We start from the raw sequence: 18,618 nt of genomic DNA on the forward strand, positions 1-18,618 counted from the left end.
GCCGTGATGGAGCTTTGGGAGTGAAATAAAAAAAAATGGGGGGGATTAATTCCTTTTATACAATTTTTTATTGCCAAAACCTAATTTTGTAAGGATTTCCTTATTGGACCCGGCCCGCGAATCCAAACCGACCATGGACTCGTCGTAAACTCATAATTATACGAAGCTCTGATCCAAAAATCAGATGTGAGTATTGAGATACGGGTCTCTCATCGAATTCTCAACGGAGAGTACTTTCTCTCAGAGTACATGTAGATATGTATTGTCACGACTGGACAACGGAATATCTCATGAATATTGAATACTTTCAGTGATTATTTCTATATAGCATCACGAGAAGGACAGCTCCTAGACAGCTTGCTCTGCTAGTATAGAGCGATAACATCTTCAGGAACAAACAACGAGTTTACCCTGACTATATAAAGGATATGACTTACCTACAAGCTCATATCGGGATAATTAATGCTCCTAGACAGCTTGCTCTGCTAGTATAGAGCCACAAAGTTAATTATTCCTAATTAAGATTGATTCTGCCATGACATTCACTACTGAATTCCCAGAATAATCTATTATTGCTCCTATTCCATGGTCGAATCCACAAGTGGTCCCCTGGAATGGCAATAACAATTGTTCTGATTCTATGATCGAATCCACAGCTTGATCTCATAGAATAGCAATAACTATATTATCTCATTACTCCGATTTCATGATCGAATACACAACTGGTCTCATAAATGGTAATAGATAAACCTTAGTTACTCTGATTCTATGGTCGAATCTACAATCCCATGGAATGGTAATGCTCACTTTATTATTCTGAATTCGTAGTCGAATCCTCAGCTGATCCTACGAATTAATAATAAACATCTTATTACTCAGTTTTTTGAATTATTCTCCATTGAATTCCACAATTAGTAATAAATAATCAACAATCGGGCGTCTGAGCTACCTATAAGTAAGCCCCGATTCGAATGGAGAAGGTGTATTCAACGATGATACACTAACAGTCACCGCACGAACGAGTATTTCAAAAATACAACAAAACGATGAACCTATGCAAAATAGAGAAGAAAATAGTAAATAATTTAAAATATTAACCAGGGTGCTGGGAGCACGGACACACGACCGACCGACCGTGTCGTGGTCAATCCCACGCCAATTTTATATTTTTAATGCATTTTTATTATTTTCCATGATTTGATGAAAATCCTCTCATTTTATCAAATCTCCTTCGTCTCGAGGAAACTCCTCGGTTTCATGGTACTTCCATAAATCCATAAAAAAATAATATAAAATTAAGGAAAGGAGTGTGGGGCGTGACCATTGGCCAACCGGCCATGCCTTGGTCCCAACCGGCCCCACATCCACAGTTCTTTATTATTATTATTATTATTATTATTATTATTATTTCTCTAATTTCATGAAAAAACTCCTTGATTTCATGGTATTTTTGCAAAAATCATCAAATAATAATAAAATAATATAAATTATGAAAACTTGTGGGACCGGGCCTTGGCCGGCCGGCCATGCCCTAGCCGGTCCCACACGCCCCATTGTTTTATTATTTATTATTAGTTTTCCTTGAACTCATCAAATTCCTTGATTTCATGGTATTTCTCTCAAATTAGGAAAAATTCCCTCAAATCATCAAAATACCTAAAAAATATTAAAAAATTATGAAAACTCGTGGGACCGGGCCCAAGCCGGCCGGCCATGCCTTCCACGGTCCCACACACCTTTGTTTTTATTATTTTAATATTTTTTGCTTCCCTGAACTCATGAAAACTCCTTCAGTTCATGGAAACTCCCTAAATTCATCAAATTTCTCAAAATTCATGAATTTTTCATAAAATTATTATAAAATTAGGAAAACTCGTGGGACCGGGACCTAATCGGCCGGCCATGCCTTCCGCGGTCCCACACGCCCTTGTTTTATTATTTTAATATTTTTTGCTTCCATGAACTCATGAAAACTACTTCAATTCATGGAAACTCCCAAAATTCATCAAATTTCTCAAAATTCATGAATTTTTCATAAAATCATCAAAATATTATAAAATTAAGGAAAAGACACCACGGGACCGTGGTCACGACCGGCCGACCATGCCTTGACCATGACGGTCCCACGCCTCCTCATTCCTTATTTTATAATTATTGTTCATCATCTCATGGTGTTTTCCTCAGTTTCGTCGAAACCCTAATTTTGGCATATTTTCTCGTATGGATGCTCAATTGCACGCCAGAAAATATCAAAATTCTCAGGACTGAGACGCGGACGTCTTGGGGACACGAGCGCGCTATCTTGACCGACCAATATTGTCTCTTTGGCTGATCCCATCAATTTTCACAGTTTTGACCTAATTTGCACAATTGCTCGTATTAGGTCCAAAACTCTTCCAAACACTTTGGATTTTCATGAAGTGATCGTCAGGCGGTCATGTGACAACCCAGGGCCGGTTTCATGACTCCATGGTCGGTCCCTCGCCTCTTCATAATTAATTAGGTTTTCTCACCTAAGGATCAGAAGAGCATTTTTGTATAAATGATTAAGCCAGCATTTAATCATTCTTCCACCAACAAATCGTCAACTCTTCAGGAGTTCTTCGTATTTGCTCACGTGAGCATATGGACACTACATGGTTGATCCACGATCCCATGTAGTCGTTCCCTCCTTCGTCCCATGGTTAAAATTCTGACGAACCATGAATTGATCATCAATTGATCAAATTAGGGTTTCTGAATCCAAGGATCATCATTCCAGATTCCAGCCTTAATAATTTTACGACGACCTCATGGTCATTAATTTTATTAATTATGCTCGGTTCAACGACCAATATTCTAATTAATATTTCTGGTACGCTGCCAATAATCCATCAGATGAGCAACACATACTCAGACGATCAAATATTCAACAATTCATCACATGAGCAACACTTGCTCAGATGATAAATATTTGCTCAAACCAAGGAATATTGATTCAATAATCAATATTCAACGATCCATCGAATGAGCAATACTTGCTCACTTCATCGTAAGAACTATACCTCTGTCTCATGACATGTTCAATTCATGAGTTTCAGAACATCATGTTCCACACTCAGCAACTACATGGACTCATCATCCCATCAAACCACGAAGTCATCAATTTACTAACAAACCACGAGACGTCAATCGTGTCACTTGGGGGGATATCACTTAGGGTTTTGGTCTGGCGGTCTACGGCACGTGTGTTCAAACACACGATGGAATGTGAGCAAGTCGTGCAATCATTTAAAGGAATTCACGAGGTAGTGGGTGGAAAATCGACCAAGTATCCACACGTTGAGCAACTGGCTTCAAACACGATCTCCACTTCCCCACTCCTTGATTCCATCAACTGTCACACTTCATGGAATCATGGTGTCTACAATTCCAGCAATATAAATAAGTCTTTGAATCATGATTGAATCATCATCAGTATCATCAATCTCACGTCAAACTGACAACACGATATCATCAACTCATCAATTGAGAAACTACTCTCAATTGAGCAATTTCAATCATTCAGAGCTTATCATATTCAGAATTCACACACCCACAATCTTTGATTACCATTGATTCCACGCATTTCTCAGCTTGCCTCCTACAGATCAACCCATCCTCTCTTGTGACCGAATTTACTCTGGAACGATCATTGTCTTGATTTAGGCCGGAATACTACAGATTGATCTCTCGAATCTAAAGCACCCCCTTTGCAGCGGTGCATCTATGTAAGGTTTAACATTTCGCTCGGTTCGAGGAGTCTCCTCCGTATGGTCGTATCCTCAATTCCTTAAAAGCCAGCAAATCGTTTTTCCCCATATACACCCTGGGACCTAGTCTAGTTTTGAATACTCTCAGAATTAAGACACTATACAAAGACACTACCAACTTCGTATAATTGATACCAAGTAAAGCAACCCTACTTACCTAGTTTCCTCAATATCCCTGCGCCTACAACCAACCTGGTCAACGCATGTGAATCCTAAGATAGAGTCCACTATCTTAAGTTGCTTCAGTCTCTCTGAAGACTTTAAGCACTTAACCCTTTGGACCGTCTTCCAAACAGTAAGAGACTAATATGTTTGGTAACCACTCGTCTCACTCAAGAAATTAATCAGAGATATGTATGTTGAGTATGACAAAGGATTTTCTGTTTAAAATCAATTAAACTCCTTTGTCGGGATTTAGATCTTCCAAGATCTGGATTAAACAAGTTAACCAGATCAAGTCAAACATAACTACCAGATTCAGATATTAAAGAGTACCACCAAATGATAGCTTGTCTGTCTAAATACGGCTAGTCAATAATCAGTATATCAAAAGATAAACCAGATCTAGTCGGATCCCATCCAATCAAGTTTGTTCACGAAAAAAACCACGAAGATATAAAATCAATAAGAAAAATATTTTTATCTTCAATCTTCAATAGTCTTTTGTAACTGCACAATAACAAACTTGGTTCCTAATTTATGATCGATCACGTACAGAATGAAGTCTGTTAACAATGGATGATCACAAGTCAATGTTATACTCCTTATCTAGTTTGAGTGACCTTATGTCATAAGATAAGGCTCTCAAGAATAATCAAACTAGGTGCAAATCAAGAGATCACTATCGTTAGTCAATCAAATCAATAATTGAAACTAAAATAACAGTACGATTCTAGTTTGCCACCAACGGTACTAGTAGACGCTTCTTGATCCCAAAGAGGTCTTTAAACTAGCGGACGTAATATATTTTTCCTAATTAGGTTACTCTCCTCTCCAAGATAGTATTACGAGAATACTATTAGTCGGCAACACCAGAAACAACAAAGATGAAGTTTTTCTGGCTCGGGATAAGTTTTTAAGAAGAACAAACTTCACTATTTATAAGCCAAGGTAGTTTGGACACCAAGAAATTTCTATAACCGAAGATATTCAAAAAATATGCAATAAATCATCTATATTCGGTTTATGAATTCCAGCCAATATCCAACTTTATAACCAAAATCTCAATGGACAACTCAATATTAGCTAGAAATTAACTAATATATATTTCCAAAGATATGTTTTGATTGCTGGTGGAAAAAAACACATATTAACTTCGAAAATTTCAAAAAGATTCTATACTAATTTCGGTTTGGGATCTCACCTTGAGTGTCAAGGAATATCTTTGAACAATTAAGAAATAAGATTCAGTACATGTTCAAATTATCCACCATGTCAACATCTTGAACTTTCCTATTTTGCAAATCCAATTTCCAAATCACACAAACCCTAAAGTGTACGTCCCTTATAGAAATCGGTTTTGCCTATTGGGACCGGTTCTATCGTGATACCTAAAGCAAGTTGGGATCGGTTCTACCTTGACTCCCAATATAGGTAGGGATCGTTGTACCTTGACTCCCAACATAAGATAGGATCAGTTCTACCTTGATTCCTTATATAGGTTAGGAACAGTTCTACCTTGAGATCTTCAATAAAAACTAAGACCATAATCCTTTTGATTTCCTTTCGACTACGAAACAAGTTCAACATTTACTTCCCTAAACTTATGTAATTAAACATAGTTTTTTAGGAATAGAATCAAACCCACGTTCACTACACAATCTAGTAACGAGTTACAAATGTTATGTCGATGTCGCAATTACGAAATTCAAAAGCTAAGCATTATACTTCGTAAATCAGTATACCAATATAAAGCGCTTATTACTTATTGAAATATTGTTCCTTGACACTTTGATCACAATATGGTGATCACGTTTATTATACTAGAGTTTCACATATATAACTTCGCATGTTATGTTTTCAATCTGAAACGACATGAAAGCAAACGATATAGAAATGGAAACAAGTCAAGTCATGTATTACTAACCTCAAGTGGAAGTATGATGTTATCGTCGTTGTCGATACGTCTTCGGAATCTTCAGGTCTTCAGAGTAATACTTGTATGTCTCAATATTTCTAGACTTCCTAGTATAACCTAACAAAGTTGAATCTAGTAATCTTATTAAGCGACTTATGAGTTTTGATACTAAAATATGATAACCAACCTTGACATACCAACGCTTGGTGGGTTCAACCGAGCAATTCTCTAATAATTTTTTTAGCAAAATGCAATCTTTTGCAATGAGTATACTGGTTGTTGCACATTATGCATCAGTCCATGAAGACATGTTACTCAATGACTCATTCACCCACGACATATGACTGAAGTTATGATGCAGGGCGTAAGGTATTTGTTCCCCATCTCTAACCAATCAAGAGGAATCTAACGACTCATGATAGTCTACCTTTTTATACCCTTTTCAAAATCTATCTAACCTGGTACATTCCATATAACCAATGGGTTTTGGGATAATAAATATATTGTTGCATTCATCATCATCCTACTACTATTTTATACCACTACAAGGATTTCAAATTTGCGAACGAGCTATTCTTACCTAACTCTGGATTCTGGAATGCTACTGATTTGGTTAATCAACTCTTTGATAGTACCATTGGTGTTAGAATTCTCAACATTTTCATAGACATTTATAAAGAGGATAATATCATCTGGATGTCATCCAAGGATGGTAAATTCTTAAGAAAAAATACATACAAAATGTTGTCAACTAGTGTTGGTGATGCTCAGGTTGATGGGTCTATTTTCAAATCCTAAGAATGAAAAAGCCTATGGAATTGTAAAATACCTCATCGATTTCATAAAAACAACTCCTACTAGATACAAACATGGTATGCGTAATTTTAATAATGAAATTGAATATGGTGCTTGTGGTAGGGCTGATGAAACCATAGAACATATATTATTGGAGGTGCAAACATGCAAGGGCAGTGTAGAAGAGTATAAACTTTTTATATAGATGTTGTTAAAGGAAACTTCAATTCAGTTTCTCAACGGGCTACCACTTGGTTCTTTGATAACCATGTTATCAATGAAAAAATGTGGATCTACAGTGTAACAACAATGTTAGAGCATAGCTCGGTCGACCTCGCATGCGTTGCTATCTCAATCATGTGTAGGATCAGAATCTCGCAATAATTATGTCTCAGCGAAATTATCAATGGTACAACACAATAGCGTTGCAGAATAATTTCAGAAATGATGTAGCAAGGAATATGAGAAAGATGTGATAGTCTTGAGAAAAATAGAGAGCTTGCGAAGTTAACATTTGTAAGGTTGCGAGAATGTCGCAAACCATATCCGAAAATAAAGGACAGATTAGCTGTCATCCACTATGTATTTCCTTATAAATAGTCATTCGAGTTGTAAAGAAGGGAGGGATCTTTTTTGAGTAAGAAACAAGTAAATATGAGAGAGAAAGTTCAGAGCAGAGATCATTCTTGACTTCTTTATCTTTCTTGTAAGAACATTCAAAAATTAATCAATAAAATTAAGAGTGTAAACCTAAAAATGAGCTGATCAACAATGAAATCATATGAGGGGTGTAGTGTAGGAATTCCTGCAACTACATAATGGCGCTAGAAACAGGGACTTGAAGATCGAAAGTTGAAGATTGTTGATTGAGAATATTCAAATCAAGAAAGTGATTAAATAAATCAGTGAATCAGTTAAAAGAAAGATGAGTATAATTAATGAAAATGGCAAAAGATTGGAGTGTAATATGATAACAAAAAGCTTGATCAATGAATTTCATGAAAACGTTAAAGGAAGAATACATAAACGAAATTTTGAAGGAAAGAAAGTTATAGCGGTAGAAAAAATATCACCCTTGAAAGAGTGGGAAAAGCAAAAAATTGCATTCATGGCGGAAGAATTACCAAAAGAAAATTTGAACCATACATCTCCGTTGGTCATCACAGTGCCTATTACACGAAAAGAGAAGGATATAGCAATAAAATCCACAGGAGAATGGATGTTGAACAGAACTTTAATCGATACAGGAAGTTCAATTGATATAATATTTTATCATGCATTCCGGGGAATGGGATTTAAAGATGAAGAAATGTCCAATTCAGCATATTTTGTTCACGGCTTTGGAAAATCCACAACAAAACCTAAAGGAGAAATAGTGGTGCGAATTCCACTTGGAGAAATCGAAACATATGTAATATTGTGCGTGGTGGATATGGAATCGCCATATAATATGTTATTAGGAAGATCATGGATACATGCGATAAAAGCTGTGGTATAGGAAGATCATGGATGCATGCGATAAAAGTTGTGGTATCAACGTTGCATCAATGTATTAATTCCCCACTCCAAATGGAATAGGTGAAATTAGAGGAGATGTTGACAATGCGAAATTATGTCATCAAATTGAAGTAAAACATTATGAAGAACAAGCAAAAAAGAAACAATTTCGCAGAAAATTGGCAAAGGAAGCAACGAAGGAAGAAGAATTTAGAGTATATATGATAAGGGCAAAAGAAGGAAAAGGAATACCCAGCGAAATTTCGGAATAAGGGGAAGGACCCATAAAAGCAATAAAAGAACCAACACCAATGGGAGAACCTAAACCCAGTTACACTGCCGCAGAACCAACAAAAGAAATAAATGTTGGGACTGTAGAGGAGCATCTAATGTTGAGAATTGGAACCAAAATGGATATAGAAGAAGAAGAAGAAAGAACTGTCAACTTGTTGCGAGAATATAAAAATATTTTCGCAGGAAACATGGATGAGATACCAGGAATAGATCCATCAATTGCTTGCCACAAATTGGAGATTAACAAAAATGTGAGACCATTTAAACAGAGAATAAGAAAAATTGCAACAACTTACCATTCTCAAATAGAAGAAGAATTACAGAAAATGCTTGAGGCAGGAATTATAAGAGAATCTAAATACCCAGAATGGATAGCGAATATGGTCATTGTCCCAAAGAAAAACAAGGGAATCAGGATTTGCATAGATTTCACTGATTTGAACAAAGCTTGCCCCAAAGATAGTTTTCTGTTACCCGATATTCCTCAAATGGTGGAATCTGCAGCGGGAAATGATAGGGTATCATCTTTAGATGGGTACAAAGGGTATAACCAAATTCTTCTCGCTGAAGAAGATCAAGAACATACTGCTTTCTTTGCCCCTAGAGGTTTATATTGTTACACGAAAATGCCATTTGGTTTGGGAAATGCGGGAGCGACATATCAAAGAATGGTAGAGAAGGTGTTCGCAAAATGGATACATAAAACATTAGAAGTATACGTGGACGACATGTTAGTAAAGAGTAAAGAAGCTAAAGACCATGTACAAGACTTGAGGGAGATTTTTGAACAAATGCGGAAGTATAACATTAAATTGAATCCTAAGAAGTGTACTATTGGAGTTGCATCGGGAAAATTTTTAGGCTACATTGTATCAAAAGAAGGAATACAGGTTGATCCAGAAAAAGTGCAAGCAGTTTGTAACATGCCAACACCAGCAACAATAAAAGATGTACAGAAGTTGAATGGGCTTCTAGCTTCGCTGGGGAGATTCATTTCGCGATCATCAGACAAATGCAAATATTTTTTCGATAAACTCAAGAAGGATGCAAAATTTAAATGGAGTGGTGAATGTGAAAAGGATTTTCAAGGAATCAAAGAACATATTATGAATACAACTATTTTACAAAAGGCAGAACCAGGAGAAGAATTATTGATTTACCTTGCGACAACGTCACATGCATTAAGTGCAGTGTTATTGCGAGTAGACGCAGGAGTGGAGAAACCCATTTATTACATTAACAAAACTTTTAATACTGCTGAGAAGAATTACTCAAAGATTGAAAATTTAATCTTAGCATTGGTCTATGCATCATTTAAGCTCCGCATATACTTTCAAGCACACAAGATAAAGGTATTAACAAAAGTACCAATTAAATCAGTGATTAAGAATTCTAAAAGATCAGGAAGGGTAGAAAGATGGAATGCACAAGTAGGCCACTTTGATATTAAATATGAAATTTCGTCTTCACCAAAATCACAAGTTGTCGCAGATTTCTTGGCAAAATTTCCCTTAGAAGAAGATGAAGCAGTAGAACAAATGATGCATGTAGAAGAAGAACATGGAGATCCAAAAGATTTATTAACATAACCAAATAGACGGGAAATATTGGTAGATGGATCATCAAATGGAGAAGAAAATGGAGTTGGAATTGTTTTAATTTCGCCAGAAGGAATAAAGATGGATTTTTCATTCAGATTGGAATTTGCATCCACTAATAATGAAACAGAATATGAAGCTGTGATACATGCTTTAAAATTCGCAATAGAAATAAAACTAGAAAATTCCAGGATCACTAGTGATTCGCAGCTAGTTATTCGCCAGATAAAAGGAGAATATACTACAAATGAACCATCCTTGAAGAAATACAAGAAGCTGGTTGAAGAATTATCAGCGAAAATCCCAAAGATAAAATGGAGGCACATTTCAAGAAAAGATAATAGACTCGCAGACGCTTTTGCTTTCATCTCAAGCATGATGACAGATCCAACTGCGAGATGCATAAAAATACAAACACTTCAGTCACCCTCAATAAATAAAGAAGAGGAAGATGTGGATGTGATGATGATAGATAATGAAAAAGAAGAACAAATGAACAATGTCGCAGACTGGAGAATGGAACTTCATGCATATTTGGCGAAAGGAGAAACACCAAGAAATAGATTGGAAACACACAAGTTAAAAATCCGAGCAACGAATTATGAATTAAGAGATGGGTTGATATACCGAAAATCCTTTAGTGGACCATCACTCAGATGTTTGACACGAGAGGAAGGAGAAAAGGTGCTGAAAATGTTACATAGTGGAGATGCTGGCAATCATAGTGGAGGAAGATCTTTGGCACATAGAGCAAAAATGAAAGGTTATTATTGGCCATACATGCATGAAGATGAAAAACAAATATCAAGACGCTGCGAAGATTGTCAGCGACATGGAAAGAAAAATTAGATGCACCAGGAGCACCATTGTCATATTCAACCAGTGTATGGCCCTTTGGAAAATGGGGCTTAGACATTGTGGGGCCATTTTTACCAGGAACTAGACAAAGAAGATATTTAATAGTCGCAACAGATTATTTCACAAAATGGACAGAAGTGAAGGCAGTACAACATATTCGCGGCAAAGATATCTTTACATTCATATTCGAAAATATCATTTGCAGATTTGGAATTCCTGCACAGTTGGTATCTGATAATGGGAAACAGTTTGAGGGGCATAATATAGAAATGTTACTTAATGCATTCAAGATAAAATGCGGAAAGTCCACTCCTTTGTATCCACAAGATAATGGGCAAGTAGAAGCAACAAATAAAACAATTGCAGATATATTAAAGAAGAAATTGGAAGGACATCACAGATCATGGTGCGAACAAGTACATAATGCAGTATGGGCTTATAATACAACTAGAAGAGAAGCTACTGGAATGTCACCTTTTTGTTTAACATACGGAGTTGAAGCGGTGTTACCAACAGAAGTTGTTATTCCGACAACAAATAGAGAAGCTTGGGAGAAAAATCTTAGTGCGGGTTTAATTTTAAACAAACTTGATGAATTAGAATAAAGAAGAGAAAAAACTTTACAACATATGGAGAATTATCAGCGAAGATTAGCTCGAGAATATAATAAACGTGTCAAAATACGTGAATTTCAACCAGGAGATTTAGTTCTGCGAGAAACACCAATATATCAGCGAGAAAGTGGTGGAAAATTAGCGAAAAAATGGGATGGACCTTACACCATTAAGGAGATAGTTGGAACAGGAGCTTATAGATTAATGGATCCACAAGGGAGAGATGTTGGTCATAGATTAGACAGACCATGGAACAGGTTGTATTTGAAAATATATTATCAGTAAGAAGCTTTGATAAGTTATGAATTCTGAAAAAATAATTGCAGAATTACTCATATCAAAAGAAGATCATGATGTGCGAAATTGTCGCAGAGATAACCACAGAACAATGACATAAAAAAAGGGGCAAACCTTTATGGCGTACACCCTAGTTCGAGAATAAAATTTCGCAAGAGGAAAATGTAAGACCTAAAGTACGTCATATTAGGGGGTACCTGTTACATGGCTCAGGGAAAGGCTACACCGCCACCGGAACCTGAGTCATAGAGATTTGGGGTCAATAAAGCCCATCCGGGAGAGGCACCTTGGATTCTCAACTTAAGCATATGACTTAGGTTGGGCGACTAAGGTAATAAGGACTCTCTCAAGGAGTGTAGAATCTGATCAAGGCGCCGATGTACACGGTTGAGTCAAGGGTTCCGGGTGCGTTTGAAGCGTCCTTACCATTCTTGACAAGTCTTGGCTTATACTGCACTCGGCCTGAAGAAAACCCCACTTAGGGTGCAGTCACGCAACCATAAGCCCTATAGGCAAAAGGGATAAGAGGCTACAAAAAAAACTGGTTGTTGTTAAGACTGGATGGGAGAAGCTAACCTTGTATGGTAGAAGTACGCCTCCTTGAAGGGGAAACCAGGGGGGAGATAAGGGCGACACCCTCCATTAGGGAGCTCATAAGTGTCTTAAGACGCAAATGTCATGAGGGTTTTTATTCGCAAGGATATTAAGGCTTGTCATATTTGTGCAACAATCCTTAAGAGGCAATAATCCAAAAGAAAAAGATAAGACGAGATTAATGGGTTTTCGCATGAAAGTGCGAAGACGTCCTGCGATTCCGCCGCAAGACGGCAATGTCATGGGGATTTATTTTTGCAAGAATATTTAGGCCTGTCATATTGTCGCAACATTCCTGAAGAGGCCATAATACAAAAGAAAAGGTTAAGACAAGATCAATGGGTTTTTGTATGAAAGTACAAGGACGTCCTGCGATTTTGTCGCAATGACAAGAGATGGCATAATAAGACCTTTAATTAGGAAGGCAAAATAAGACCATATGATAAAACAAATTAATGATAAGCATTCATAACAGATTTTTTTTTTTGCAAGAAAGATAATGAGAGACAAGTATTGGAATCGATACACAAGAAGCATTATCTTTCTTATCAACAAAATATTAAAAGGAAAAGTTGACTTCAAAGTTATTGAAAAATGTAACTCTCAAAAGTGATAAAAATAAGACAGTTCAAGAAAACAAAGCTAGATAAGAAGCTCAAGCTTCAATATTAATATCAGTAGCAGGAGATGACAGAAATTCTTCGCCAACATTCTCGCAAGCTTCTCCTTCATTTCGGATTTGATCTTCGCCATGACTAGCATTTTGATTATCTCCAGCAATTACTTCTTCAGGAGAAATTTCTTTCCCATTCTGATTAGCACCAGAAGATACTTCTTTAGAAGGAACCTCTTCTTCATCTTCCAGGAAATTATCCTCTGCACCGCTTTCGTAATCATAATCACTATCAGCAGGACGAGGAACTTCATCATCATCTACTTCTAGAGGATCAATTGATGTAGGAGGAAGAGAGTTGGACAGTAAGATGTCATTTACAAGGACTTCAGCTCGGATATGAACTTGGCGAAGAAGTGCTCTTTGATGATTCCTATCTTGAATATCTTTAAAATAAGCAAGATAATCAAGTATTCTTTCTGCTCGGTCGCGAGAACCAGTAAGGGTAGAGACGAGCAAGGCATTGTCTTTGCGAATTTTAGCATATTTAGCCTCCAAATCAGAAATGGAAGAATGAAGATTCTTCTCAGACTCTGCGAAAAATAGAATACAAAATTTTGTTAAGATAAGGAATTCAGAGAGATATGACAAAGAAAAGATAATTAAGGCAGTCAAACTATTATGACTACCTTCCTTTTGCGAAATAAGGTGTTGAATCAAGGATAGACAACTATTCTCCCAATGGTCCGTTGCGTCATCAAATTTATCTCCAACTAAACCTTTAAGTCGAGACTGAAGATTTTTCTCTTTAGAAACAAGGAAGGCATTTTCCTTCGCAAGAGAAGAATAAGATTCTTCTAATTTGGAATATTGTTCTTTACGCTGATTTGCCTTCACACTTAAAGCTATTCTACCTTGAATGAGTGTATCTCTTTCAGCGATAGATGATTCTGTTACTTCTTTAAGTTCATTTCTCAAAGAGCGAAGACATTTCTCTTGGTCAACACATACTTTTTTGAGAATACTAAGTTGTTGCGAAGATATCGCCATCTTGTTTAAATAAGTTCGCTTCTCTTGAGATAAGGTTTTATTCTCATCTGATAAAGTTTCCATCCCTAAATTAGTTTTGGTTAAAGAATAAGAAAGACGAGATACTTCATTACTTAATAGATCTTGTCTTTGAACTAATTGGGTATTTTCATTGGTAAGATTATTTATTTGATCAAGAGAATATGAATAGAGGTCATCTAATTGGTTATATTGATCCATCAAGACTTCTTTATCAACACGGGCTTCTTCAACAGCAGATTCAAATTGATATCTCTCCATTATTCATTTCTGATTTAATGCTTAACATGCGAAAGAGGGATTTAAAGGATAATTAAACATGGGAAGGATAAAACCATCGAAAAGGCAAATTAAAGACATAGATAAGGAAATCATACCTCTTAATTCATCATTATTCTTGCGAAGATTGTCACGATCCAGCAAAACATTCTGAAGTTTCTGATTTTCAAGACGAAGAGCATTACATTCTTTTTCTAAAGTTGTCTGCGAAGCAGCTTTGTCAGAACCCAAATGCTTGCTCAGAATTTCGCAAACATTAGACTTGATGGGATCAGTAGAAGACTTCTTGCCATCATCCAGAATCTCAGATAAAACCTTGAAAGCAATATCTATCCCTTCCACGGTTTCTTTCGTCATAGGAAGAGACTTGGGTAGAGAACTAGTAGAGATAGAAGGTTGAGAAACATTCTCAATGGGAAGAGAAGAGGTTTCATTCGCAGAAGGATCCACAAGGGGAATTTCAATCATAGAAAGATCAACTGGAGAAATGAAATCAGAGGCAGCATTTTCGAGAGTTGGAGATAAAGGTTTATCTTGCGAAGATGTCGCATGAGATTTGGAAGAAATGAAATCAGAGGCAACATCTTCACGAATTGGAGATAAAGGTTTATCTTGCGAAGATGTCGCAGGAGATTTGGAAGAAATGAGTAGGGGGAAGGGAACATAAGTTGGAACAGTCTTGAGGTGGCGAGATTTCTTGTGAGGTTTATGAAGATCTTTATCACCCTGCGAATTACAATCTAGATAAGAAACAGACGCAACAATATTGTTATTAGAAAAAGATAGTGTTTCTTACTACCTTCTCATTCGCAGACTTTCTTTTATGTGCGAAAACCTTATGATGTGATTTGGGATTGTTAGGATTCTGAACTGTGAATTTAGTGTTGGAGACGCTTTTGCTAAAATAACAAGAGTATGGGAATCACATAAACAACATCAAATAAGGCAATAAACAAGATTAATTTCAAATATATCAATTTCAGCAAAACTCATAAGGAAGAAAAGAGAAGACTAACCTTGATGAATCCATGAAAAATGATAGCAAGGAGATTGTCTCTAAGAAGATCACGAACTATGAAGATCTAGTTTGAAGATGAAGAAGAACTTAAAAAGACTGAAGAGGAAAGAAGAAAAGTTGCAATAATGGAATTTGCAGAAGAACGATGAAGTTGCAGAGAGAATAAAAGGAAAGAAGAAGAGAGTGAAAAGAAATATATATAGAGGGAATTTTTCCTCGAGAAAATAAACACGGTTAATACGGAAAGATTTAAGAGGTTAAAAAGTAACGGTTACAAAAGACGTGTCGAGAAATAAATGGAAGAAAGAATACGTGTGATAAATGCAGAATATGAGAAGATAAGCAGTTGCGTCATTTCTCACATCATTCTCTACTTTGCAGAGAAGATATGAGAACAGGAAAAATGTAGGATCAGAATCTCGCAACAATTATGTCTCAGGGAAATTATCAATGGTACAACACAATAGCGTCGCAGAATAATTTCAGAAACGACGTCAGCAAGGAATATGAGAAATATGTGATAGTGTTGCGAAAATTAGAGAGCTTGCGAAGTTAACATTTGTAAGGTTGCGAGAATGTCGCAAACCATATCCGAAAATAAAGGACAGATTAGCTGTCATCCACTATGTATTTCCTTCTAAATAGTCATTCGAGTTGTAAAGAAGGGAGGGATCTTTTTTGAGTAAGAAACAAGTAAATAGGAGAGAGAAAGTTCAGAGAAGAGATCATTCTTGACTTCTTTATCTTTCATATAAGAACATTCAAAAATTAATCAATAAAATTAAGAGTGTAAACCTAAAAATGAGCTGATCAACAATGAAATCATATGAGGGGTGTAGTGTAGGAATTCCTGCAACTACAACATGTTTTTCAATGTTAGTGATCAAAACTATGAGTCTTGATTTCTAGCCTACATAGCTAAGTCTCAGACTAGGATAGAAAAGTGTATTTGAGCTCAAGGACTTCATGGCGATTCATCATACAACGACGGAGATCTATACAAGGAACCGTGGAACTTCATCAACAAAAAGGTATTTGGAGACTTGAACTTATCTATCACTCAAAAGTCTATCTATTATATCTCCTACTTCTTATGAGACAAAAGTCGTATGCTATATAAACTAGATCATACACATTTGACATTTCGAGCTGAGCATTCATTGCTTATCTTTTATCTCGAAATCGTTTGTTGGTAAAGCGTTTCGCTTTGATCAAGTTTATCTTCACCTAGTGACGAAAGTCATGAAAAGTTTCAATCACTTTGAGAATTGCTCTGACATGAATCGGTCTGTGAATAACGGCTACATAGCGTCCTTTGAGAATGTCTCAATGATTGAAATGAGAGTTTAGATTACATAACCATGTATTCCTTGAACCGAAGTTTTCGAACTTTGTTGATCAAGAGAAATCGGGAGGATTGTGGAATTGGCTTGCCAAGTCCGCGAACCCAGTCAGCGAACTGTCGGAAGTTCTCGACCGAGAATTTCTGCTGGATTTTCCAAAAATCGTTTGTGTGCAAAGTCCGCGAACTGGCGGAAGTTCTCTTTCCGAGAATTTCTGCTGAGTTTGGAAAACTCAACCGATTAACTTAAGTTCGCGAACTTGTTTGTGAACTTAAGAGGTTATGATCTAAAGATGTGCTCTGAACATGAAACATTAAATTACTAAGGAATGCTTTATGCAAACCGTGGCTATAATGTTCATGAGCCGATTCAATCGAATCGAATCATCTTTGTTTCAATTGTGTCTTGTGTAGTTACATAAGATCTCATAGCAATTGAACAACTCTTTAACTAGTTCATTTGAGTCAATTGAACTAGTTATGGTGAAGAAAAACAAGGTTAATATGAAATGCTCATATGGTTAACCTTTTGGGTTACTATGTTTAACCAACATACACGTACACGTTTGGGCATGGTTTTCACAAACCCAGTAAACGTCTACCCAAGTGTGTGTGACAAGCTATGTTTTCGATCTAACGGTTGAGAAATATTAGCTTGAATCTAAATCAGGTTTTCATCTAACGGTGAATAAGGATTGCTTTGTACCTAAGGCAAAACCCTGATTTGAAGGCTATATAAAGGAGACATCTAGCTTTGAGAAAAACTAATCCCCACACGTCTGTGTGATACTAGTGCGCTCGCTAGAGTCGATTCTCCTTTTAACTTTTGGTTTTCTTCTCTAAAACCAGGTTAACGACTTAACGACTTCATTGGGATTGTGAAGCCAGACCGATACTACTTTTATCGTAGTTGTGTGATCTGATCTTGCATCTTCTATCGTACGAGTACAATCGATTGATTGGCTTGAGGTCGTGAGAGTTCTCCGATAGGAAAGATAAATAAGTCACAAACATCTTCGTCTCACTGTTTGTGATTCCTCGAAAAACCGCCTGTGTAGTCAGGAAGGATTGTAGAGAGGTGATTGATTAATCTAGGATGTTCTTCGGGAATATAAGACCGGATTATCAATCGGTTCCTGTTCACCTTGATTTTATATCTTAAGACGGAACAAAACCTAGGGTTTATCTGTGGGAGATAGATTTATCCTTTGATAGACTTTTCTGTCTGAGACAGATCTGTTTATTATCAAGTCTGTGATTTTGGGTTGCAGCAACTCTTGGTTGTGGGTGAGATCAGCGAAGGAAATCAAGTGCGCAGTATCATGCTGGGATCAGAGGCGTAGGAGTACAACTGTACCTTGGATCGGTGGGAGACTGATTGGGGTTCAACTATAGTCCATTCCGAAGTTAGCTTGGAGTAGGCTAGTGTCTGTAGCGGCTTAATACAGTGTGTATTCAATCTGGACTAGGTCCCAGGGTTTTTCTGCATTTGCGGTTTCCTCGTTAACAAAATTTTTGGTGTCTCTGATATTTCTTTTCCGCATTATATTTTATATAATTGAAATAATACAGGTTATGCGTTCCTGATCATCAATTGGAAATCCAACCTTTGGTTGTTGATTGATATTGATTGATCCTTGGACATTGGTCTTTGGTACCGTCCAAGTTATTCCTTGTATTTGATAAAGACTCTCTATTGTTTTTAGCTTGAGTAAAAATCAAATCAAGAGAGAGATATTAACTCCTTGAGATACTTTTATCTAGATTGAGTCTGACTGTCTAGTTGATTCTCTAGCAAAGTATTTCGGAGTTAGTCCATACAGATTGCTAATCGAAATATTGGGTGGTGGTGTTAGACCCCCGCTTTTTCAATTGGTATCAGA

This window comes from Papaver somniferum, chromosome 9 (assembly GCF_003573695.1).
Source record: "Papaver somniferum cultivar HN1 chromosome 9, ASM357369v1, whole genome shotgun sequence".
In the NCBI taxonomy this organism is placed as follows: domain Eukaryota; kingdom Viridiplantae; phylum Streptophyta; class Magnoliopsida; order Ranunculales; family Papaveraceae; genus Papaver; species Papaver somniferum.